Source organism: Globicephala melas, chromosome 11 (genome assembly GCF_963455315.2).
Source record: "Globicephala melas chromosome 11, mGloMel1.2, whole genome shotgun sequence".
In the NCBI taxonomy this organism is placed as follows: domain Eukaryota; kingdom Metazoa; phylum Chordata; class Mammalia; order Artiodactyla; family Delphinidae; genus Globicephala; species Globicephala melas.
In genome coordinates, this window is record NC_083324.2 from 91,842,898 (window position 1) to 91,870,341 (window position 27,444).

At 43.1% G+C, this 27,444-nt stretch overlaps 2 long non-coding RNA genes across 3 annotated transcripts in view; one reads left to right on the forward strand and one right to left on the reverse strand.

Moving 5' to 3' along the window:
• The window catches only part of LOC138842880 (uncharacterized), a 248,363-nt gene extending 228,207 nt beyond the window's left edge, over positions 1–20,156 (forward strand). The window contains exons 4-7 of the long non-coding RNA XR_011377845.1: positions 1,831–1,987; positions 3,209–3,319; positions 4,136–4,351; positions 19,852–20,156. This is a non-coding gene — a long non-coding RNA (uncharacterized lncRNA). The remainder of the gene's footprint in view (positions 1–1,830; positions 1,988–3,208; positions 3,320–4,135; positions 4,352–19,851) is intronic.
• LOC115866132 (uncharacterized) overlaps positions 1–27,444 on the reverse strand; it is a 261,222-nt gene that overhangs the window by 112,010 nt on the left and 121,768 nt on the right. The window lies entirely within an intron of this gene.

The window sequence follows — 27,444 nt, forward strand, 5'->3', positions numbered from 1 at the left end:
TGTCTTCATAGAAGAGACCATTCAGGGACTTAGATCAGAGTCTAGAAATAGCCTCTGAACATTTGATTAGATTACATACTATATGAAATACAGTATGCATTGTATATAGCGCCATCGACGTGTAATGCACCCAAGATGCCATCGTATAGTATATACAGCTTTATAATAGGACATAGTTTATTGCAGCTGCAATTTATTGAATATTAACTATGTGCCAGACATGCTATTAAGCCTTTTTCTTATGTTTTCTCATTTACTTTAGATGATGTAGTTTATATAAACGGTAATTCCAGATAACATTTGGTGTTGGTAATATCTTCCAAGCATTTCTCCTGTCTTCAAGATAAAGAAGTTAAGACACCCGGAAAAGGATCCAACAGTAAGGATGTCCTTGCAAATAGATGAGATAATAAAACAGGACTTATTAGAGGAACTATTAACCCTTCCTCCTCCCCACCGCCAGCCCCCATCCACTCTAACCACACACATACACACACACACACACACACATACATACATACACACACATATACACACACATACATACATACACACACACACACATACACACACATATACACACACATACACACACACACACACATCCTTAAAGATCTAGTACAGAATAATTCAAGGGTCCCACTGTATTCTAAAATCTTCCCAGCTGGGATAATTGGCTTTGGAACCTCCCTTATCTCCATGACTCTCTCCCTCATACGCCAACATCTCTAACACATAGATAATTTATGAAAACAGAGTAGACACTTTTTAATAATTAAATGATAGCTAATAGGAGCTTTTAAAGTAAGCTGTAAGAGCTTGGAAGAGGAGGGGAGACTAAGATGGTTAGCCATCCACATACGTATTTGGAATGACTCAAAAAGGTCCTTCACCTTGTACACCATTATCTGCGCCTGGAGGCCCCCCAGGTTTGCTCTGTTTGTTAGCCGAGGTCTTTTCCAGCAGGCGTTTGAAGCCGCAGTTATTCCAAGGGAGAACCAGACACCTGCCCCAATTTCCATCACCCGGCATCACCCACTCTATTCTCTCCAAATTACAGTGCAAACAATAACACAGGTAAAATTAGCCACGACACTAATTATATAGCACAAATGTGTAAAGGATATAGAATGATAAGTGGCAAATGCAGAACATGTTGTGTCATATCATGTAATCTCTCTGGCTGCCGAGCCCAGGAACAAAAGAGACTTGTGCCCTGTTTGTTTAACATGCTCCATATCACAAATTGGAAATCCTTCCTAATTAAGATATTGTTAAATGTCCTTTGTTAGCAGGTTTTAACAATGTTAATTAGGAGGTTAGACTGATCATTGTTCATCTAGCGAAAGATTAGGGTGATTTGCATTGTAGCTTTTGAGAAACTTCTGAGCGAAACAGAGGAGTTTCCTTTCTGCAGGGAGGGGAACTGTGGAGAGAAGGAGGGGATGGGATGGGGAGAAAGGACAATGCTACTCCTAACATTTTTTAGGCTATGGGCCAAGGCAAAGCGTGAGGAAATGTAGCTGAGGGCCTAACAGCTGTTAGAAAGCAGTGCTGGCCTTGACCTTGTGGAATAACAGTATTTGCAGATGTAAAGTCGATCCCCGCCATGGTTCTCGCCTTGATAATTCAGGAAGCTGTGGTCAGAGAAAGCAGAGTCTTGAGGTCTCTTAATCATCGGTTGAGTAAGGGTGTGGATGGAGTTCAGGACACGCTATCTCAAAATACAACACCTGGCATGTTAAATATTTTAAGCTAAAGGAGTTTGAGAAAACGGCAGTTGAAGGAAGGTCACACTGACCTTTCCTCTGATTTTCTTTCCTGAAACAGGTCATAAAGCCCTCCTGTGAGAGGTGCCCTCCCTAGACCAGGATGAGAGGAACATCCTTACCTCCAAAGAAAAAGGGATGCGAAGAAGAATTGGGATGCACAGGCCTGGCTAAGCGTCCCCCAGTTTACTACTCTGACCTCATACCTGTTGTCCTAGGTATTCTTCCATGTCTGTGCTCTTCATCAAACCTGGCATCGAAACACCCAGATCTCACTTTCTTCAGGTCTTCATTTCCTTATGAAGCTCCTGTGTCGTATAAACCTTATACTCAATACGTGTGTGTACATATCTCCGGTTCATCTGTCTTTGTTGATTTAAGGTTCACACCCAATCAGGCACCCTAAGAGGCTCCCGAAAAACTTTTTCCTCCTCTTCGGCATCTTCTTAAGCAAACAAAAACAATGCCGTGCCAGCCATATTTCAGACTCTTCTCAAATTACAATTGATTATTTTAGCACCAGATGAGTCTGTGCTCCTTCTTCTATCCCCACCTCCTGCCACTTTTGTGCCCCCAACACACACACATGCGATAAAGAAGTCAGCACATTTTTTTTCTTTTCTTTTGAAGGGTAGCAGAATATGCCACCCCAAAATATGACTGCAGGGGCTCAGGACATGCCACCCCGGCACATTGACTGTTGCGAGCTGTCGGCACTTGAAAAACAGCAGATTCTGGGAGAGGCTTTCTCTCAACTCCCCTTATTTGCCTAAAGACAGATCCTCCAAAAGGAACTCCATCACTTGAGTCCCCTCCCCTCCCCTCCCCTCCCCTCCCTTCCCTGGGAGTTTGATTAGCCAGGAAAAATTGACTCTTATCCCAGGAGGGAAGAGTAGAAGTTGACACCACACCCAAACTTTGTCACAAATGGTCATCCCCTCCCACGTATTCTTCTAAGAGCCCATCCATCTCTCCTAAACATCATTTACTCTCCCCTAGGAGCCCTGCATCTGCCCTCCCCTTTCCCTATTAAGATGATATTTAAGCCTGAATTCTAAGCCACCCCTTTGAGTTACTCATTTTCCCCTGGTATCTCCCATGTATACATGAGGTACCCAAGTTCATAAACTTCTGTTTGTTTTTCTCTTGTTAATCTGTCTTTTATTACAGAGGCCCCAGCTAAGAGCTCAGAAGGGCAGAGGGAAAATTATTTTTTCTTTCCTTCCTCCCTTGCCCAATCCCCAGCCTGATACTGGAGGTGACTGGATTAAAAAGAAGGAAGGGAGGGAGGGAGGGAGGGAGGGAGGCCTCTGTGTTTAGCTACTTTGAAATTGCAAGTATGAGAGCAAAGTATATTTGGAGAGGAAGCAAGAGCTGGCTGTTTAAAAACTACCAGAGCACTTGGGTTTCTCTGATAATCTTGTTCTCTCTTGGCAAAGGTGCTTGCGGAGGGCTGGCATCCCAGCAAGAGGAAGTATTGACTAGAAATTGAACCCAGATTCTGAGTTCTGTTTTTGGCTTCATCAATGATTTCTGAGTACAAACTGAGGGTGAGTCACTGAACTAAAAGTCACACCTACTTGGAGATGGTACCAGGTATCTCAGTGCAGTGATTTTCTAACCACGCACACCCAGCTCTAGGGAAAAAACGTCTTACAGATATCCAGCAGCTACTCAGTGCCAGGCACTGTGCTAGGTACTTTACATAAATTTAATCACAGCTAGCACTTAGCTTCAATCACAAACAGCCCTGAGGCCCATTTAAGTCTCTCTCGAGCCTCTTTCATCCTTGGGGGACCCCATCTGCTGGGGGGATAAAAAGCCCTTTTATGTTCTACTGCCTCACAGACCACCCACCCCAGCAGTTTGTGCTTTGTCACAAAAACCCTCCGTCTAATTAGCAGCGCACAATTTTGATGAAATACTGGTGAAATAAATTATTCATACATGTCAGAATCAAGTATAGATCGGATCATCTTGTAAACTGTTCCGATGTCTGTAATTTGCTATAAAGTGCTTTAGCATAGATAATGGGATATCATGTATGTGTTAGCTTAATTCACAACCCAAGTGTAGGAGGTGCTCTAACAGAAATTTACTTGTTAGGGGTGAGCAGTCAGAGTTCTCACTGGGAAGTCCAGCTACTACAAATGCACTTCCGTTATCTTATCTTGATCAATATTGGACAGTTTTTGAAAGAGCATGGCCAAGGTCAGAAATGGGTCTCCACTGGTGAATTTGTGGCTTGCTAATTAGCATACAGGCTGTTATACATGGGCTCTCACTGGTCAAGTTTGATCTGAGAGTCACATAACAGTGACATGTAGAGGTGAACTCAGTTTTTTGTTTCTTTGCGCTGTGTGCAGGCATAAATACGGATTCACGTGTGCCTTTGTTCTTCTGGCCTGCCACGTCTGTCCCCACCAGCACATCTACGCCAGCGCAGGCACTCAACACACTCAGGGACTCAACACACATCCCCTGAATGAATGATGAAAATTGCTCTGTCACGATGGGGGAAAATTCATCTAGGGTGGAAGATCCATCCACCTTTTTCAAGACCCAACGGAAAAACTGGGCAGGTGCGTATTTCACTCTTCAGTTTTCCAGATAAGGCTTCCATGAGTGGATACAGGTCGTGATGTGAACCCTTCAAAAGCGTCCGTGAACGGCTTCCTTCCACTTAGAACCCTTGGTTAGCTTAAAGCCGGTCAACTCTTCCAGCCATCTTCATCCAGGAGCAGCAAGCAAGGAGACCACAAACTCATCCAGATTTCGGCCCTCAGTGCCCAGGAGGAGTGGCGAGAATATCCAGGCTGTGGAATTCTGGTGGTCATTATCATGACAAAGGTGGTAACAACTTGGACAGGAAGCTGAACAAAAAGCATCCACTGTTCTATTTGCAATTCTAGGATTGTATTTGTAATCTCTCTTTGCGGGAGAAAGAGACTGCCAGTAAAAGGCTGAAACACAATAGGAAGAGAGGCCGCACAATGCAGAGAGAGCAAAGGGCTCCGTGCCTGTGCTCACACGCACGCTCCGTGTGCGCACCTTCCCTGTGTCTGTACACATTGCACAAGAGGAAATTATTGTCAGGGGTAAGAGTTTAACATTACTGACCTGTAAGATGGCTTTTAAAAAATATATGCAACATGGCTGGAATGCCAATTGGAAGTGGAGAAGCATTTCGGGAAGATGAACCGGCTGCATGAATAGACATGGAGCAGCGCGAGCCGCTTTAATTTGCTCGCTTTGGAGTGTCTGGGAGTCAGCTAATGCTGTAACCTGCGAAGGAAGTCACCGTGAACGTGATTAATAACGTGGTGGGGGGAGGCTCTAGAGTTATTGTGCTGTGTAGGGTTTTGGTGTCAGGGAGGAGGTAACTGTTCCAAGAGTCACTGACAATTTTGGTTAACAAGTGATACAAATGGAACAGGTCACTCTGCTGTTCTTTGGAGCCCTCCCTCGCCCCGTAGCTGCTCAACTCTGCAAATTCTAATTCATTACCATTTGCTCCCCTTTTGTTACCTACCTAGCCAGTGACTGTAGCTGGGAAGTGTGTGGTGCAGGGACCATTCAAAAAAAGCTCATTGTCCCTGGAGCTCGAGGAGCAAAGCCATTGCTTTTGTTCAGCTGGAAGAGAGTGAAACCCACATTGCCTTCTATCGTCCCACTGCAAACTAGGCTTTTAATTGGCACGTTGGCGTTAGGATTTTAAAAGGTGTGCGATGACAGCTTAGAAGTGAGGCATCACGGGGGCAGAAGTGACTTCACCTCCAGCTTAATCCTGCCTTGAAATTTGTGTGTGCGTGTGCCGTGAGTGTTCTCGACTCCCAGGAAATGCGTGTGGTTGCTATCAGTGGAAGGCAGACAGGGCTGCTCTTAGATCACAGGACCGCCGTTCAGAGGCTACACTAACCTTATGCTAAGATGCATCGATCTCTTTTATTCCCTCCACCCCTCTGACCCCCTGATGGACATGAACAAAGTTGGCCCCTAACCACACTTCTCATTCTGCCTCCTTTGGTTTCCATCTTGTCAGGGACCCATGAATAAAAATGTCAGGTTGTCAATCCCATTTATGCTTACAAAGGGAACACCTAAGGACGAGACAATTAACACTGAGCAATTCAATGCAACACACATGTATCGAGCCTCTAACTAGAATTGATCGAAAGTGCTGAGTCATTAACAAAATCACTTTTGTGACTTTCGAGACAAAGTCAAGGTGATTCTTGCAGTTAGCCACGTGGGTGTGTGTTTGGTGTGTGTTTACGGCAGCCAGAAGAGGCTGGGAAGTTCAGTGTTGACAGTGTGTAGGTGTGAGAACGGCACGTCAACTCAGGTGAGTGCTAGCCTGCTGTCCTGGACTTGCTTTAAGTCTGGCTGTGGAGTTTCTACAATCTGAATTGACGCAGTGCTGTAATACTGATGACTGTGGAGAATCTATCTCTACTAAAAGAGTATTGAATGTGTGGAGTCCAGAACTCCACTCTATCTCTGTACTTTACTTCACCCAACCTTCCAGTCCTCAAACATTAAGCAACATCATCAACTCTGTTCATGTACATGTAAGGGAGGAAAAAAATCTTTTTCTCCTTCCCTCCTAGATTCTCCAGCTGGGGATTTGTAAATTAGACTAACAAAAGAAGGATTAGGAAGAGAAAAACATACAGATGTACTCCATAGAAGTTTTAGATGACACAGGAGCCTTCAGAAAGAGATGAAGACCTGAAAAAAATGATTAAACCAGAGGGTTTTATACCAGGTTTGATGAAGAGTGGATAGTTGTGGGAAAGCGTAATAGGAGAAAAGAGTATGAGATACACGTAGTAAACCGTAGGAAACTCAGCAAGGCCTTTTCATTTGGATTCCCCTGGGGGTCCCTCCATCTTTGGAGATAGGGATGCTCTTTTCCTCCAGGTATAGACAGGCCACCTGCCATGGGAGGGTCTTATAACCTGCATCAGGGAAGAAGGGGGAGGTCAGAGAATCCTTCCAGCATTTGCCGTTTCTATGCCCTTCAGCTTAAAATGCTCAGTATGGCAAGTTGCCATATTTTGGGGTCGTGTGCTCTGAACGCCATCAACATACATATATTCTTTTAAGAAATTATCTGCTTCTTAAATCTCTATACACCTAGGTAACGCAGTCTCCATTTTATAGTAGACTGGTGCCTCAATGAAAAGAAATATACTTAATTTTTTTAAAAAGTCCATAAAGAGAATCTTCTGCAAAGCCAAAGTGGTAGGATTAAGCTGTTTTTGTTTTTTTTTTTAAATTATTCTTATTATCCCAGGATTAAAAACATTTTTCTTCCAAATTTAATTTTGGAAATAGAGGATTCAGAGGTATTCAGTAACATATGGAACCAATATAAGCTGATAAACATATGCTATTAAAATAATAGCCCTTGTATTAATTGGTGTATTTTCCTGAAAAGCAGTTTCTCAATAGACACCAAAGGCCTTTTAAACAGTGCACACCTATTGACCTAGTAATCCCTCCCTAGGAATTTATCAGAGGGAAATGTTTGGACAAATGGACAAAGATGTATGACTGAAAACAATCAGTGTATACTTGTTTATAAATAGGGGCACATTAGGAAACTCTTTTAATGTCCATCAATAGAGGATTGGTTGGATAAACAATGGTATATTCATGCAATACAATATGTTGTAATAATTAAGAATGCTGTTATAGAGAAATATATACATATTATCTTGGAATAATTCACACAGTATGTGACCAAGTGCAAATATCAAGTTAACAAAATATTATCTACACTATGGCTCTACTGTTGTAGGAAAACATTGGAAATTTGCACATAAAAGGTTAGCAGCAATACTCCTGAGCAACCAGTGAGTCATAGAAGAAATTTTAAAAAACCTTGAAACAAATAAAAGTGAAAACATAACATGCCAAAACGTATGGAATACAGCAAAAGCGGTTCTAAGAAGGAAGTTTATAGTGATTAACACTTACATTAAGAAAAAAGAGAGATCTCAAACAAACAACCTAACTTCAGACCTCAAGAAACTAGAAAAAGAAGAACTAACTAAGCCCAAACTTATCAGAAGGAAGGGCATAATAGAGATCAGAGAAGAAATAAATGAAATAAGGAATAGAAAACAATCGAAAAGATCAAGAAATCTAAGAGTTTATTTTTTGAAAAGATAAAATTGACAAATCTTTAGCTAGACTTAAGAAAAAAGAGTGAGGACTCAAGTAAATAAAATTATAAATCGAAGAGGAAACATTACAACTGACACCACAGAAATAGAAAGAATTATAAGAAACTACTAAGAATAGTTTTATGCCAACAAATTGGACAATCTTAAGGAAATAGATAAATTCCTAGAAACATACACCCTACCAAGATTGAATCATGAAGAAATAGAAAATCTACTGATTAAATCTTCTATTCAAGAATCAAAAAAATTTCCAGTAAAGAAAAGAAAAGCCCAGGACCAGTTACCTTCACCAGTGAATTCTACCAAATATTTAAAGAAGAATTAATACCAATACTTTTCACTCTTGCAAAAAATTAGAGAGAAAGGGACACTCCCAAACTCATTTACAAGGTCAGCATTACTCTGATACCAAAGCCAGATAAGAATACTACAAAAAAAGAAAATTACAGGTCAATATCTCTGATGAATATACATGCAAAAATTCTCAACAAAATACTAGCAAACCAACTTCAACAGCATATTAAAAGGATCATACACTATGAGCAAATGGAACTTATCCCTGGGATGCAAGGATGATTCAACATATACAAATCAATATATGTGACCCACCACATTAATAGAATGAAAGATAAAAATCATATGATCATCTCAATAGATGCAGAAAAAGAATTTGACAAAATTAACATATTTTCATGATAAAAGCTCTCCATAAATTGAGGATTGAAGGAACATACCTCAACATAATAAAGGCCATATATGACAGGCCCCAGCTAACATCATACTCAATGGTCAAATGTTGAAAGCTTTCCCTCTAAGGTCAGAGACAAGAAAAAGGTACCCACTCTCAATAGTAGTTGAAAGGTACCACTACTATTCAACATGGCACTGCAAGTCCTAGCCAAGCAATGAGGCAAGAGAAAGAAAGAAAAGATATTCAGGTCAGAAAGGAAGAAGTACAGTTATCTCTGTTTGCAGATGACATAATCTTATACATAGAAACTTCTAAAGACTCCACCAAAAAACCCTGTTAGAACTAATATTTTCCTTCAGTAAAGTTGCCGGATACAAAATCAGTTGCTTTTTATATACTAACAATAAACTATTTGAAGAAAAAATAAAACAATCTCATTTACAATAGCATTGAAAACAATAAAATACCTAGGAATAAATTTAACCAAGGAAGTAAAAGACCTATACACTGAAAACTAAGACGTTGACAGAAGAAATTGAAAAAGACATAAAAAGATGGAAAGATATCTCATGTTCACAGATCAGAAGAGTTAATATTGTTAAAGAGTCCATACTTCCCAAAGCCATTTATAGATTCAGTGCAATCCCTGTCAAAATTCCAATGGTACTTTTCACAAAAATAGAACAAGCAATCCTAAAATTCATATGGAACCACAAAAGACCCTGAATAGCCAAAGCAATCTTAAGAAAGAAGAAAGCTGGAGGCATCACCCTTCCTGATTTCAAACTATGTTACAACACTATAGAAATCAAAACAGTATAGTAGGGCTTCCCTGGTGGCGCAGTGGTTGAGAGTCCGCCTGCCAATGCAGGGGACACGGGTTCATGTCCCAGACCGGGAGGGTCCCACGTGCTGTGGAGCGGCCGGGCCCGTGAGCCATGGCCACTGAGCCTGTGCGTCCGGAGCCTGTGCTCCGCAACGAGAGAGGCCACAACAGTGAGAGGCCTGCGTACCGCAAAACAAAACAAAAACAGTGTAGTACAGGCATAAAAACAGGTACGTAGGCCAATGCAACAGAATTGAGAGTGCACATATGGCCAAGTAATATTTGACAAGGGAGCCAAGAAGACTAAGGGGAAAGAATAGTCTCTTCAATAAATGCTGCTGGGAAAACTGAATATTCACAAACAAAAAAATGAATTTGAATCCCTAAATTACACCATTCACAAAATTAACTCAAAATGGATTAAGGACTTACATGTAAGACCTGAAACCATAAAAATCCTAGAAGAAAACATCAAGAGAGAGCTCCTTGATATTGGTCTTGGTAATGATTCTTTGGATATGACACCAAAAGCACAAGCAACAAAAGCAAAAATCAAGTGGGACTTCATCGAATTAAAAAGCAAAAGAAACAATCAACAAAATAAAAACTGAAACCTACCCCCACTCTATCCAAGAAGGGGGCTGGTAACTATTACAACTGGAGTTCACTGGAGTGATGGCTAATTTTATGTGTCAACATGGCTAGTCTATGGAGCCCAGTTGTTTGGTGAAATGCCAGTCTATGTGCAGCTGTAGAGGTGTTTTAAAGATATGATTAACATTTAAATCAGTAGACTTTGAATAAAGCAGAGTATCCTTTTCCTAAATGGGATGCATCCAATCAGTTGAAGGCCTTAAGAGAAAAAACTCAGGTCCCCCGAAAAGGACGGGATTCTGCCTCCAGACCGCCTTTGGAATCAAGACTGCACCTTCTACTCTTGACAAAATTTCCAGTCTGCCAGGCTGCCCTGTAGACTTTGCACTTGCCAGTCCCACACCCTACTGGTTCTGTTTCTCTAATATACCAGGGTAATGCAAAGGTCATTTGCATAAGAAATTCAGATGCCCTCGGGACAGCATCTTGGTGACTGAGATATGGCAGGAGCTGCATTGGCTGGTAGAAGAGCAGTACACCCTGCTCCACTCACAAGTGCTCCGTCCATTTGAGGAGAGACCAGCGGCTAATGCCAACTGGCTTTCAACAAAAAAGACCGTGGTGCCAGTAAGGCCTGTGGTTTCTTCCCTGAGCATGTGGACCAAGCGACATCCTCGATATGCCTCCTCTGCATGGCTGCCACACAACAACCCTTGGCAGAAGGACACGGAAGCTTTTAAAGTTGGCTTTAGCCACCCCTTTGTGAAAGAAGCAACCCAGAAACACAGTCGGCCTCGTAAGCATTCACCAACCAATAGAACCGGAAGGCTTGTGAGCTGGCAATGATGCTGGTTTTCTTCCCCAGCATCCAGCACCGTGCCCAGCACCTGCTGGGCCCTGAGTTAACTACTGTCGAAGAAATGGATGGAAGAATGACTGAACGGGAGCTCTTCAGATTTAAGGGAAGTCAGCACAAGTTCAGAAATGAAAATCCAGCTTCAGAGGCTGTCAGGTAATGCTGTGCCAGGATACAGGTCCAGTGGCTTTAATTAGCACTTGCCCTTTCCTTCCCAGCCTCGTACAGCGGACTGCTCCGGTCATATTGTCTTCACCTCATCACTGTATCACAGATGGTCCCTGGAATCAACCCATCCAGGTTACTCTCTATATAAACCACAAGTAAAGCAGCTAAGGGAAAAAATGATCTGTGCAATAGCAGACGGTTCTACGATTCAGTCTCATTTTGTTAAGAAGCCACGCAGAGGAATCCGTAAAAGTTGAGGAGAAAATTGAAGCAGATGCGATGAATACTGTTTTTGTGTGTGTTCTTAAGTAAGGTAATTTAAGAGATGCAATTGGCAAAGGGGAAATATACATTTTCAATGGATTCTCCAATAAGCAAAAGCAAACAAGAGACAAACACCAGTGTGTGTTTGTTCCTCTCCTTTCCTGCCTGGTGTCTTCCCAATCCACTGTTTGCAGAAAGCCCCTGGGCTTTAAAATCAACATCCAGATCTGACATTGCTGCATTTTGGGGGGAAAGGCAATCTCCCTGATGCGTCTCCTAGCTGCGACCCCATGTTTCTCTTAGCCTTTGACCTTCCTTTCATTTCTCTTTTTACACTATATTTCTTCTATTTCTTTTCCTCCCACTCAAGTGTGATAAGCTCCTGTGGCTAATTATGCCCAGATTTTCTAAACTAGAATTGAGGACATAGTCTGGAGAGTCCAGGCTGCATTTGGCTTCTTCAGCAAGTAGAGGGCCGATGGAGTTAGAGTGCAAGAGATTTATTGGGGTAACAACATGGAAGGTAAAGGGAGGGCAGGAGCGAGTAGGGAGAGCCATCAGACTACAGGTCTGATGCGTGTAAAAGAAGAGAGTCAGGGTTCTCCAGAGAAACAACAAATAGGAGAGCTATATATTATATATATATCTCCTTTATATATATATATATATATATTTTATATATATATTTTATATATAATATATAAATATTATATATATAATATATAAATATTATATATATATTTTATATATATAAAGAGATTTATTTTTAAGGCATTGATTCATGTGATTTGGGGGGGTTGACAAGTCTGAAATCTGTAGGGCAGGCCGGCAAGCTGGAAACTCTAGGAGGAGTTGATGCTGCAGCCTTGAGGCAGAATTCCTTCTTTTCCAGGAAACCTCAGTTTTTTCTCTGAAGGCGCTCAACTGATTGGACGAGACCCAAACCACGTTGTGGAAGTTCATCTCCTTTACTTAAAATCATCTCATTAGAGATCGTTAGCCACATGTACCAGGTACCTTCACATGACCACCTAGATTAGTGTAATTATATAACTGGGGACTATTTATACGTCAACCGGCCAGGTTGACGTATAAAACAAACCACCATCGGGGAGAAGGAAGGGAGATTGAGTAGGAAGAGTCTCCATGTAAAGGCAGCTCTGAGAAAGCCTCAGCTAGCCCAGCGGGGAGCTCTGGGGCAGGGTTCACGTTAGGCAAAAGCCCTAGACCCTCACCGCTGGCTGGAAGGTGCCCAGGAAGAGACTCAGCACTGACACGGGCAGGTGCAAAGTTTCTGCAGCTGGAGGTGTCACCTGACTGCATCCTTGACCAGGGAGGAGAAAGGGATCTGGACCATACAGTCCTTGTACATCCCCATCTTCCATCCTCTTCTCATACCTTATTCTGACACCTAATTTCTCCCTTTCTTGTTGTCCGTGAAACAGCATTGACCATCACGGTGTTGTCTCCTTCCTCCCCTTAATTCTATTCCCCTGTTTCTTCTAGTTCTTCCCTCCTTTTCCACACTCTTCATTTTTCACCAATTCTCCCCCAGCTTCCCTTTGTCATTTATAAAGTCTGCTGTGCCACCTCCCTTTCCTGACCTTTCAAGAGTAGCGGGTTTGTGGGAGTCCCGAGCCCACTGGTGTGTGATGGGGGAAGCTTCTCAGCACCCCTCCCTCGCCGTGGGGAAGCGGGGCAGGCTGGCACCAACCCAAATGCATGCTTAAATAATGGGCACACCAGTGCCAGAAAATTAAAACCCAGCATGGAATTGCTGAATTCACAGTTTTATTGTCACTGATTGCCTGGTGGCTCTGCATATTGAGAAGATCTTCACAGCTTCTTCCATTTTCCATGCCTTGGTTAATGTGCAGATAATTCTAGTGGTAAACTTTTTATTCCCCTTTCAACGTATTCATCCTTTCCTCCCCACCGAACCAGGCAAAACAGAAAAATTAATACACAGTTGTCATGAACGTGCTCTGTATTTCATCTCACCTCATCGTTCATCTTTAATAGAATAATGATATTTCATAACTGAAAGGTCAAACAAATCGTCTGCCCATTTTGCAGATGAGGAAAGTAACTTGTTAGAGGTCACCCAGGGAAGTTGTGGGAAAGGCAGAGCCGAAGAGAGTTCCTGGCCTCAGCTCAGTGTGTGTTCACAACTCCCTCTGAGTTAAACGGAGAGGTAGGCAGGAGAGATGCCATTCTTCCCCATTCACAGATAAGGAAACTGAGTCTCAGCCCTTCCCAGGGAGGAAAGGGCATAACTTGGTCTCCGGACCTATTTATTTCTATTTTTGTCACACGATGCTGGCTTTTACTAAGTGGCAGGTAATTTGTTTCCCTTGTTAGAATTAGAGGTGGAGCCTGACAACGCGCACGCGGAAATCCAGTACCTGTGGAATCTTTCTATGATGGAATAATGATAGATACGGAATAACGTCTAGTGTGTGTCCAGTGCTTCACTGATTTCAGAATCACCTCTTAGTTGTTATTCCTGAGTCAACACAATCGCTCCAGGAAGTAGTGAGGCCATGTTTCAATAGCCCGATGTTTATGGTTGGGGAAACAAAGGCTGAGAAAGTAAATGATTTGCCCAAATCACATATTAAGTGAGGAAACCAGGACTTGACACCTGGATCTTCTGACATCCTGTGCTCCTTATCCCCCTCATCTGTCAGCTCGCTTGTGGGTGCGGAGGTTTCTGATGGAACCATCACACGTGCAAGCCTGAAGTGACATTAGAGCCGGCTTCATACTTAGCCACTTCCTTGCATCCTTAATGCCATTGTCGTTCCTACTTCAATCAGCATGACAGCTTCCTAACTAGTCTCCTTGCCTCCACCCTTGCTGCCCTCCAACCCACGTTCCACACCGTCATCTACTGCAGCAGGGGAGACCTTTCTAAAGCAATTGTCCCTGCATCCTCAAATGTGCATATATTTATAAGTGACAGGCACGTACTATTGCTACCGTATTAAGCGCATGTGTAAACAGCATACAGAACGAGAAAAATTTAAAGGGCGCGATTTTAAACAACGTGATTAAAGGACCTAATATTTTCTTCTTATTATTCTGCTTTGGAGAAATTACTCAGAAGTGCAAGTCTGATCCTTCCCTTGCCAAAAACTGACATGGACCCAAGATGAAAATCCCAGCTGAGTACGGCTTATGCGCCTCTTCCTGATGTGATGCTGCCTGTCTCGCAATCCTTATTTCTTGCTATTCCTCCCCTTGAATTCCACACTCCAAGCAAATAAACAGCTCCCAATTTTCTTGCCCCTGCTCATCTACCTGTGGGCTTCACCCTCTGCTGTTGTTTCTGCCCAGAACGCGATTATCCTCCCTGTACCTTCTTTCTTTTCTTCTTCTTTGTTGCCAGTTAATACCTACTGGTACCTCGAGTCTCAAATTCCACTTAACTTCCAGTGGAAGGCTGTCTGTCATCCTCTGAGAGAGGTCAGGTGCTTCTGGGTACCCTGTAGCAGCACTTAGCACACTGAAAAGTCATCTTCATTTTCAGTTGTCCTCATTCCCCAGTAGATCATCAGCTCCTTGAGGGCAAAGAGTAGGGTGTGTCGATCTTTACTCTCCGGTGCTATCCAAGTGCCATGTGCCAACAACTGTTTGTTAAAGGATTCCATGAATATCTGCTCTCAGCCCAAGGGTTTCTGTTCAGTGGAAACAGAGCATGCAACCACTTTACCAATCACCCAGTTCTCGAGGGGTGTAATATTTTTGACACCTTTATTCTTTTAAACCACCCAGCAGGGAAACTTTGCCTTGTCTGGGAATAAAAGTGAGGACACTCCACGCCCCGTGGCTTTTCCGTTTACTCTCAGGCAATGGAAAAAATCACGCGTTCCTTTGAAATCTCAGCCATGTCTCCGTTAATTTAGTAACAAATGGTGTGCAGCCCAGTACACCGAGCAACCTCAGTATCCACGGTAAGATTGCAGGAGAGGAGAAGATTGCAGGGTCCTCTTAGAGTCCCTGTCTGAGTCTGAACATGAAACTGACCGGTTAACAGCAGAAATGTGAGCAAATTTATTTACTGTAAGTTTTACGTGACACAGAGCCTTCATGAGGAAATGAAGCCCTGAAGAAACAGCCCTGAGTATTGTTCTGGTTTTGATGAAGAGTAGACAGTCGTGGAGGAATAAGGTTAAAGAATGTGAGGTAAGGGTAGTGAACTGGGGGACACTGGCCAGGCCTGGGTGTTCAGACTTTTCTCGGAGTCCCTTTGTCTTTGGAGATAAGGATGCGCCTCTCCTCCAGGTACGGGCAGGGCTCCTCTCACCTGAGAGCTTTAGGACCTACTTCATGGGAGAAGGGTGGGGAAAGGTCAGAGTGACCTTCCCACTACTGCTGGTTTCTCAAACTGCTTCAGCTGGAAATAGTCACTATGCCAAGGTGCCATATTTGGGGTTAGGGCATCCTGAACCCCACTGAGATACTACGCCTCCTTCTCCAGCAACTGTACTGCCTTTCTTTGGGGAGAGGGTATGGCTCTCACCTTTTCTGGTCAACCTTCCCACCATCCACTGGCTACAATTTCTACCCTTTGGGGTAGAAAGGAAAGGAAACAGAGATAGTAAAGTTCTTAATTGAATGACACTGTCGTATGATGGCATCGTGATCTCTGGACCGTACAGACGTTTCAAGTTGACTTTTTCTTGTGGGCACTCTTACGCGTTCTCTCTTCTCGACTCTTAAATGCTTGCAGGATGCCATCTACAACAGCCCCAGACCAACAGTACCAAACTGGGCTGCATCTCAGGTCCCTAGGATTTAGGTAGCTTTGCCTGCCATTGCGGGGAGTGCCATGACTCAGCCCTCCTTCTGGTGACCACAGGTCACTGAAGCTCTTCCCAGGGATGAATCTGGTATAAATCCTCCATGAGTTCCTAGTTGCAGAGGATATGTGTCCAGCTCTCTAGCGGTTTCTTGAAGCTCCTCTCTCAAATATGAAGGAAGAATCAGATGTCTAGTTAGAAGCTCCAGTTAGAGAGAGATGGTCCTAAGAGGGAGGCACTAATGTAAGGTTGCAGCTTTGACTCTCTAGCTGCTCCATAGATAAGAGATACATTGAGTCCTGGACTTGCCCACGTGCTGGGGACAAAGAGGCGAAACCCAAGAATCGGGGTCCCCAGGGGCTCCCCATACCGGGCATGGCACAGGTATCTTTAGCACCTCTTCCTACCCTGTGACTGTGTGCAATCCCATGAAAAGGAAACGATTATAACAGGACAGCCTAAGCCCTAAATCTGGTCGCCCTTTCATGATTGCTGAAAACACTGGGTTAGAAACTTGAGAAAGGTAAATGGAGGCCTTGTCTACCAGGTCTTCTCTGGAATGGGTCTTTCCAAATTGCAGAGAATTCTTCTAAATTTCCAGCTCAAGGCCCGACGTGAACAAGCTGTGAGCCTGGGTGATCCAAATCCCATTCATCAACGCTACATCTCTTGCTTATTTAAAAGGTGAAATTGTCCATAGTGATCAGACTGACTTTTAAAAATTCAGTTAGTGAATTTTCAAAATACACCGTCATCTTAAATGGACTGATTTGTCCCCCTAATGCTGGCATTTATTACCCCATTCTTAAGAATATGTTGCAAGATAGCAATTTTTTGTGGAACCCTTCTAAGGCAATGAGAGCCACATGAGACTTCCTGCAGCCTTTCAGAGTAGAGAAAACATTTTTAGGGGCATTGCTTAATCGGAAGTTTTAAAAAACCCAAATGAAGTCATAAAGTGCATGCACGTCTCAGAAAATATGTTCATGAGACTATTATAAAAAGACCTGACTAAAAAATACTTACAGTCTAGAAGTGGGAAAATGAAGGTATTTTCTCTTGAAAGCAGCAGAGGGTTCTTTGTTTCTCAATTTAATGGAATTCTAATATGAAAAACATGCAGTGAACCATTTAAATAACAATGCCAGGTCTGACTCAAAAATTCACAATCAGCACTTAGAGCTGAAAACTTAACACAGGTAGGATGCCTTCAGCCCACACTATTGAGTCAATAAGTCACAAAGAGAGAAGCCCAAGATACAAGGCACAGCAAAAATGCGTCGCTGTGCTTTCTAGACACAAGAGTAAAAGTCATGGCTTCGATAGTAATTTGAATTTTTATTCCTTAAGGAAATGTCACGGCGCTCGAAATGCAATTCTTTTGTTTTCTTTGAGGGGGAGAGGTGTGTGGATGTGTGTGTGTGTTTAAAACTAAACGGCATTTGAGGGCTTAAGTGTTTGAGTCCACGAAAGCGAACAGACCATATGGTCTATTGTAGAATTAGTAATTACAGACTTATTAAAAATACATGTTAATTTTATTCACTGACACTCCATGATAACGGCTTCCTCAGGATCTAATCCATTCTCCCCATTATACTCAGCTATTTCTCGTGCAGAAACCTCTTGTCCTGAACAAATGGCATAAGTAAGATTCGAGCTGACCCAGTCCCACCCCAAAAGATGAAATCACTACTTTTCAGTGATGTAGACAATTTAAGGTTATTTTCTCTGTTGCCCTTTACATTCTCGCTTCAAGCCAGAGGCAGATAAAGCAGAAAAGAGGTTTCTACTCCCCTCAGACTGTCAATCTGAAGGGAAAAAAACATGGAAAAATGATAATTTTATAGGATGTAAGACAGAAATTTCCTGAGTTACCTCCTTAAAGAGTACAGTACTCGCTTAGGTTAGCAACCCCAGAGTAAATCACTGATGCCTGAAAATGGGTTGTAAATTTTATCGCCATCTAGTTTGGGGAAACTAGCCCTGACGTTTCTCCCAGCTGTTAATGACTAAGTTACTTATCAATACTTCTCAAACTTTAATATGCTTATGAGTCACCGGGGAATCTTGTAAAATACAGATTCTGATGCAGTAGGTATGGATGGGACCTGAGAGTCTGCATTTCTAATAAACTCCCTGGCGATGCTGATGCTACTGTCCTGGGGACCATCCTTTGAGGAGCAAGGACCTGGCTGACTGACAAGATGCTCTGGTACTGGTCCATACATGCTCAAGCTTGATAATGGACCGAGTGTCTGTATTAGTAGATTATTCGTTGAATATAGATTATAACCCAGGCCTTAATTCAGAATATTAAACTTTATTTTCTTAGCCTGTCTTTCTTTAACCACTGAAGTTTCTTTAGAGTTGGTCCATCCTACCAGAAGATCCTGATCACCCATGGGGTACCATTCGAGAATATAATTACAGGACACATTTCTCCCTCTTATAACCTAGGCCTGCTAGTCATTAATTTGAGGTCAGAAAATCACCAAAGCTTTGTTGCTTACGGGTCTATATAATTCAAATCAAAGTCATGTGTTTTCTAATGGAAATATAGTTATTATTTTTGAGGATTACAGATGTTATATGTTCCCTGTAAAAATATCAAACAATTAAGAAATAATCTAATGTGTGTTCCGAAGGCAATTTAAATTGGTATCCCAGCAAAATATAACACACCATGGACATCTGAATAGTTGAATCATCAAATATGAATTCCTGGAATGCCGAGGGTAGTCATATGCCATTAGGCTAATAATAGCAATAGGTACCAGGTACTGAGTGTTCTGCTTTGGTGAACACCCCATTGTGTGCTCTGGCTGTATCACATACTTCACATTTGCAATGGTCAGTGTTCCTCGATTCAAACAAAAGATACCAGCTTATTAACCGTGAGCAGAAAAGGAAAGTACGGAAACAGTGTCAGAAGTTCACGGAAAAGAAGGCTAGAGAACTGAGCTCCGAAAACTCTGAAAATGGGCAGAAATCAAGGAAGGCTGAGCAGTGGGGACAAAGTGTGGATCTTGCCACAGGATCCCTCTGGCTAGGACCTTGCCGTTGTCAAACTCTGGACCCATGATGCAGCCTCCAGGAGTGACTTTGCCACTGTCCCCAGAATACTGAAAGGCTCAGTTTGCCTATGGGGCCAGAATCCTGCCTCCCCATCAGGACTCACACAATGAAGGAGATTCCCCCAGGGTCGTCACAAAACAAAACAGAGTCCACTGCTTTTCATTATCTTGTTTACTCCTCACAACAAATTGGTGGCAGGGTTCAGGACACGCTACCCCCAGATACGGCACCTTGGCATACTGAATACTTGAAGCTGAAGGATTTGGGGAATGGCACGTGCAGGAGGGACCTTCTGACTGTCCCCTGAAGCAGGTCATAAAACCCTCGTGTGAGGAGTGCCCTCCCTATACCCGGAGGAGAGGGGCATCCTTGTCTCCTAAGATGGAGGGACACAGAGAGGGACACCTAGGCTTTGCTAAGTTGCCCCCAGTCTGTTAGACTTACCTTGTACTCTCTGTCCTATCACGACTGTCCACTCTTCATCAAACTTAGGATAAAAGCACCCAGGTTCAACTGTTTCTTCCAGGCTTCATTTCCTTATGAAGGACTCCACATGGTGTAAAACTTATATTAAACATGGCTGCTTTTCTCTTGTTAATGCTGCAGGTGTCCCTACATGGCAGAAGCTGATGTGACTGTTGCCATTTTCAAGAGGAGGATCCTGAGTCCTAGAGGTGAAGCAATCTACCCAAGAAGCAAAGGTCCTGCCCCTTAAGCCCAGCGCCCTCTTACCCCGAAACCATGCTCCCTGTCCCCTGCCCTTTGACTTCATGCCTCACCCTGAGGTGCAGGAAGTCAAATACCATTCATCTGTGTATCTTTAGGATCAGAATCTTACTAGTTTTCTAAGCAGGAGCGGAAGAGAAACCAAAACAAAACAAAAATAAAGGAGTTGATTTTTTTCCCCTCCATTTGCTATCAATCTCTTCATCTCTAAGAGAAGCTGGAGGAGAGAATCAAAGGTACAACAGAACCTGTTCACCATCTCTTCCTTTGCTTCTTCCCCTGACGCCTCTTAGCACAATACGGCATTGCTAATTTCACGCTGAGAATTTAGGTAACGGGGCTCTCCTTCTCGGACTCATCTCCAGTGGAGATCTTCTTCCTTCCTTCCCCACCTGTGGATGTTCACCGTCAGTTTCCCCAATAAAGTATACTCACAGGCGAAAGTTCTCAAAACCTAAAAACTGTCCCTCCGCCATGCTAGGCTGCAGGATGGTAATGCAAACCCTCGGGCAGGGGCCATGGCTCTAGAGAACGAGGCTTATTGTTCTAATGGAACTTCTGGCCCAGGCTTTACCTGGAGCTAAAGCTTTGTCTTAAGAAGGGCACAAAACCAAGATAGAGGATGCTGGTGATAATCTGATATCCATGGCTCTGGGCCAGCCAGGGCACTGCATCAAGATGCCTTAGTGAGGTTAGAAAAAAGAGAAATACTTAGTGTATTTCCTGAAGTCTGGAAATTAAATTTTCCCCCCATTTTTTTCACGGTGGTCTAGATTTCACTTCCTCCCCCAGCCCTATTCCCATTTTGGTAGGAAAAACAATGCTTAGATCAGCAGAAAAGATTAATACATCAGCAATTCTGTTATTGTATGTATTGATTCTCAAGGGGCCAGAAAAGAACTCAAAGGTGAGTGTAAGTAGAAAATACACATAGGCAATATTCCATCGGCTGTATTTATGAGTCATTTAGAGCATCCCAGGAGGGTTGCAGTTTAAAATCTATCAAAGCTTTGGGTTTTTTCTGTTCTTCCCAAGGAGATGCCAACAACTGTTCATTCTGCAAGTCTCTCTAAGATCCCAATGCTTCCCATGAACAGTACCTAGAAGGAAAATAGTGATTGTCTTGCCAATAAATGAGAAATGCTGGGGGCCGAGGGAGAGAAAAAGCCTTCTGTGTTTCAGTTTTCCATTTCGCACCCATCGTCTGAATGCACAGAATGTGCATGACCTGGCCTGTGAGGTAGCCAGTTACCTCTTGTATTCATATGGTGAGGCCTATCATGATTCATGGGTATATAGCGAGTCCTATCGTGATTCATGGGTATATAGTGAGTCCTATCGTGATTCATGGGTATATAGTGAGTTCTATCATGATTCATGGGCATGCTACACTTTAAGGACCAAAATACTGAATCCAATTTCTTTGTTCTTTTCCTTTTTTCCTCATTGTTTAGAATAGTCTCTAATCTCAAATCTGTCTCAAGAAATAAATTTTCTGCATGATGCATGAACCAAGTCAGCCTGCTTAAAGGTGAATCCAGGCATTCTCGTGGACTCACTGATGCACTCTTCCAAAAACAACATTCACATAATGTCCCCTCTGTGCCAGATTCTGTTCCGAGGTCCAGGGATAGAGAAACATCCTCTAAAAAACCTCACAGTCCTGAGGAGATGCCAGACAGGTAAACATGATCACAGAACAGTGTGGGAAGTGCTGGCATCATAAAAAGAGCTACCATTTCTTGAGTATTTACTATTCTGGTACTACTTATGTTAAAGCATATTATCTCTAATCCTCCCATTACCCTCCAATAAGTTTTATTTTCCCCTTTGTTTAAGGAAATAGACTGAAAGAGGCTCAGAGACTTGCCTAAGGTTACATTGCTATAAATATTAGCCCTGGGATCCAAACTTGGGGTATGAGGCCCTAAAACTCCCATTCTTTGCATGTTGCCCCTAAGTGCACTAAGAGAGCAAAGACAACTCACTCACCCAGACCTAGTGAGGGTTCCAGGAAGGCTTCCCAGAAGAGGTGAGCAGGAGGGGAGATTCTCCCTCCCCAGAGGAGGGAGAAGTTTTCCTTTATGACACCTCCTTCTACCCACCTCCTTAGACAAAGCCTCATCAGAATGTGCCAGACTCCTGAGCTGTGGGGAAAGGAAGGGGACAATCCCACAGTTCTTTGGTTGCTGTAGGAAAAGTAGTAACCGGACCAGGAAGGGAACACATGCGATAATCAAGGGGCAGCTGTAGTCAGTAGAAAACGTGAAGTGATTCCTGGCCACAGCAGGTCTGAAAGAAGAAATGGCATCTACCAAAAGCAGCATCTAGAAACACGGAACTTCAGCTCTGTTACTTTGAACCACTACGTCTCCTTCCCAAGGCTTCCGCTAACTTATTTCTCCCCTGGATAAAGACGGCTGCTAAGGAATTGGAATTAAATAGAGTAAAATCTTATTGTTTTGAGAAATGAGAGATTGTGAGGCTCATTTGAATTAATCTTTAAAAAAATTTCTTACTCTAGGATTTGTTTAAAGAAATACTGATAATTATGTTACAGTATTTCTTTCTTTTTTTTCTTTTTTGCTATAACTTCAGAAATGAATGGGGTACTAATAAGGAAAATTAGCTAAATGAATCTAGGATTACATTTATACAAACACTGTTTAATAAGTGTAGATCTCATAAACTTACAGATTTCGAAATTACAACCCTTCATTCAAACTTCTTACCCAATAAGATCGTGTCTTAACTAAATTCCAAAATGCTGGGCCCAATTAAGGAAATTTTACTGTATAGCAAATCATGAGGTGGGTTGTTGTAATTCTGTACTTATATTAAGAAAGAGCTCTGAGTAGTAGTATTAAAAAGATGTTCAAAGCCACTCAAAACAGAGGGAGAGATTTAGCATGTATATCTTGTATTGTGTCAGAAGCCCTGTAATTGCCCTGCAACTGTTTAGCTTTTTATATACTGGTCACTGAGTGCCTACCATGTGACCAGGTCCCCAGAAATATGTGCATGACCCAGTCACTAAGGTGCACACGTGCTGGAGGGTATGACGTGGCTCTCACACAAATAAGTAATGTGTGTGTGTGATAAATCCAACATGCACTCACAATTCCCATCCACCCCTGGAGAGCAAGTTGAGTACTTTGGTAGGTGGATAAACTTTCTACTGGAAGAAAGGTAACAGAGTGGCTTAGAAGTGTCACAGCATCTCTCTAGCATCCAATTTAGAGGAGAAACACCAAGGATGGGAAAATCAGGCTTCTGTAACCAGATGACCTTTGCCCTTGGTTTGCAGGGTCTGTGGATCCAAAGCCAATTTTTTGAATTTTCAACTTTGCAAAAATGAAATGTGCCTAATTTAACTGAATTTGCTGGCCAACCTAGTTTGCTTGTTTTTTCTAAAGGTGACGGGAGGGGCCATGGGTATAACGAGGTGGGCAGGCAGGACCTAGTTCTCTGTTCCTTTTCCCCCTGAGCTATTGAAGAGTGTCCTGGAGAGTAATCTGGAAGTCAGCTGAAATTCACACGGTGATGCTGACTGTACTCCCATGTAATCTGTCCCTCTCAGAGCCCTCCTGCGGATGGCTCACCCTCTCCCTGCCACCAACATGGCCAGGCGTGGTGCCCCATACACCCAGGTGCAGGCCTCTTTTCCCCTTTGATCTGGAACCGGGCTCGCACCTGAGGGCCTGCTGGCTTCCTTCCTGAAGGGAGAGGCCCTGCCTTTGCTGCTTCTCCCACCCCCTCCTTCCATGTGAAGCCTCCTTTTGTGAGGTCCATCTTCCAATTAAGCCTAAATCATGACAGATGGTGCTGTGGGCTGATTAATCCACACACTGGGCGTGCCCTATAGCACCTGAGGTGTACCTTCACGAGGAAGGGCTCCAGCTTCGGTGGAAACGGCTCATTGGGAACACAGATAAATTGGAATAAAAGGGATACATGAGGTGGGGTATAGGGAGGGGAGAGAAGGGGAGAAAGGAAGTGGGGAGAGAAAGAGAGAGAGAGAGAGAATGAGAGAGAGAGAGAGAGCCAATACTCCATATGCTGGAATTTGTTTTTTTAAAGTATCTCATTTTAATTGGTATGTGAATTTTTTAAAACCAGTCTCAACCCACAACTTAATGGTAAGGAAAGCTGGAAGATGGAGAAAGAGGACTTTCACGTCCCAGCTCCACTGACCACTGCCCACCCTACCCCGAATTTATTTGTCTGGCGATCTGGACCCACAGAAGGAGGCAAGAGCCTTCACAGAGAGGAAGGGGAGAGAAGGAGTAAATTAACGTGCTCCCTCCAAATTTGGGGGGGAATTTTTCTTACAGTGGACAGGGCTATGCCGCCATCTCAGCCTGAATGGCTTTGAGAAGTTTTCCACGCATCCCATTTTGATGCCAAAAGTCACCAATGATTTTCTCTCTCTGATCTATAAGAGGTGCTCCAAGCAGCAGACAGATGGGCCCATTTCCCCAGATTCCACAACTCTCACCTCCTACTCCCCTCCCCACTACCTTGTCATAGTGTGAGCGTGCGCACGTGCACACACACACACACACACACACACACACACTTTTCCCTTATGTTTGCAACAAGATTCACTTATTTTTCCAATGTATAACTTAATTCACCTATTCCTAAAGCAAACACTTATGAAACACCTATCAGTGTTAAATCCTAGGCTGGGCCCTGCCCCCAAGTTGCTAAAACTCTACGAGTGGTAAGACGGAGTTGTCCCTAGCCAAGTCCAGTTTACTCAACCTCTCTAACCTCAGTCTGCTCACCTGTAAAATGGGCATCTGCTACCACATATCTGACAGATCTGACTAGTACGTGTTGCTCTTACTAGTAAACGCGATGGCATGTGAGAAATGCAACATCTTTACGAACGTTAGGTACTATTATTTAACCATTAAGATAATTTCCAGAGGAAACACTTCACGGTTTGAGTTTTCTGGTCTGTCCCTTGAGGTTCAAAATGGCCTCCTATTTGTGAAAATAACTCTTTCTCCTCTTTAGTCCCATCCCCTTCTTCCTGCATCCTCCCCATTTGCAACAGACCTAGGTTTAGTCCGTGTGACTGAGTTCCCTCCCTCCTCTCCCTCCTCCTTCATCTCCTTCATCTCTATCTTTGGATTATTATTACAGTATTATTACTATGATTAATCAAAGCCCGAACATCACAGATTGATTGTGCAGAGACCTAGAAGAGCTAAAGAAAGCGGAGGAGATGGAGACATGGAGAGACAGCAGACAGTCCGAGGAACACGTTATCAGACGGGCAGCCTAGTTATTAAAAGCGAATACCTCTGAGATAAGACTCCTTGAACTTTCTTTGGGACAATGTAGTAACGATAAGTACCCTGAATTACTTCTTCCCTGGCTTTCAGCCAGACCAGCTCTGGGAAGTGTGGTCACACTCTAACTGACTTGGCATCTGGAAATCAAGCTAAACCTCTTCAACCATAAGAAGAGTTTCCCTCTGTGCACTAAACTATTTGCAAAAGAAAGAACGAGTGAGAAGAATAAATATTTGAAGATCATAAAATAAATACTGCCATCCTTTTCTGGTTTCCAGCCATTCCAAGACCCTCTTGGTTCCCCCCGCCCCGTCTTACTGATACCTCCCCTTCTCCATCCATAGGGTAGTGATGTGCAGAGTGTTCCTTAGGCCAGGGTTCCCTACACGAGGGGTCGGAGGTCAGCCCTCCTGCACACAAGCCACTGGCGTGTGAGGGTGCACCCTCCAGGAAAGGGTACCTTTTACTAACTCACATAAAGGCATACTGCGCTGAGATTAGCCCACTCTTCCTCCTGATTTTGTGGAGAAAGCCTTACAGAAGCCACTTTCTCCTTGCTTATTTCTGGGCATGTTTTAAACCACCTGGATATTCGTCCATTTTTCTCCCTTCCAGGCAGTGTATGCGTACGGATACGCTCCCTCCCACGCAGAGCAAGTGTAACCATTTGGGTTTACACTGAAAGGAACTTGAACCCCACATCGGCCACTTTCCATCCAAATGAACCTGCATCGATGACATACCTTCCCTGAACTCCACTGTCCCCATCCACAAAATGGACACAGCAATAGCTGTTCTTGAAGGATTGTTTAAGGATTAGATACTGTATCATATGTACCGTTGGCACAGAATGAGTATAGCCATTGACAATCAACAAATCACCAGGAAGAGAAAAATGACTTTCTTGAAGTTTCTAGGAAAAAAAAAATTTTTGTGCCTGGCCCCTATCTGAAATAAACTGTACCAAATTGAGTAGATTTTCAAATACTGTTCTTTCATCTCACGTGAAAATAATCTGGTTACACAAAAATGCATATTTAGCAAACAAAAGTATGTTGCATCTACTCTCTGTTCTCTCTTAATAATGCAAGCAGTTCTGCTACATTGAAAAAGGATTCAATTTGCAGTTTCTTGATTTGTTGGTTGCTTTTCAAAGGAAATGTATAGCTCATAATTAAGTATACCTCTAGATTTCACTCTTACGAAGTGAACATTACCAACCATGACAAAGATAAAGCATCTGCAAATGACAAATGACTCAGGTGCAGAAACAAAAACAACTGATTAAGCCATATGTCACCAGGAGAACCTAAGGCTTAGGGATGAGAAAAACATGCCAACAGCTCACATTTTCAAAATGGGCCTCAGGATTCATTCACCTAGACAGTGGATTGAAGTGGAAAACTCGGTTAAATTGGTGAAATATTAGAGCTGACAAGGACACAGTGATCACGTGGCCTGACCCCCTGGTTGGGCAGATGGGGAAACTGAGGCCCAGGGAGTCATACAGCTTACTTACATTGCGATGCTTGTGCCACGACCCAGGTTTCTGGCTACTACAGAAATCTCTATTTTACCTACAGGTATTTTCCTAAGAAATCCACATGATTCTGATGGTTCAGGAGAGGAATTGCAGCTCTAAGTCTTCCTGGCCTGCACTTGTTCAGATTATACCCTATAACCCTAACAGGAGTGGTGATGATGCAATATATCAGGAGAAGACACTACTGGGAGATGGGCTTTCCCTCTGGGCTCCTGGCTCACGTGTCTCCATGCCAGTATGGTGCCTCGCTCACAGTAGGAATTCAATAAGCCCTTACTGAACGAACAAAGTTTGAGTGTGCACTTTCAAATCTTATTAGTTTAAGAAAGACAATGATGGGGAATTCCCTGGTGGTCCACTGGTTAGGACTCGGTGCTTTCACTGCTGGGGCCCGGGTTCAGTCCCTGATCAGGGAACTAAGATCCCACAAGCCACACGGCACGGCCGAAAAAAAAAAAAAAAAAAAGATAATGATGATCATCATGACCTTTTGCCAATTAGCAACGAAAGAGAACAAAGAAGGAGGGACAATATACAGAAGCAGAAAGATCAGGGACTCAGGAAAAGGAGTTCCAATCCTGGCCTTCTTCCACCTACCTGCCCAAGACAATGACCTTTTCTGAA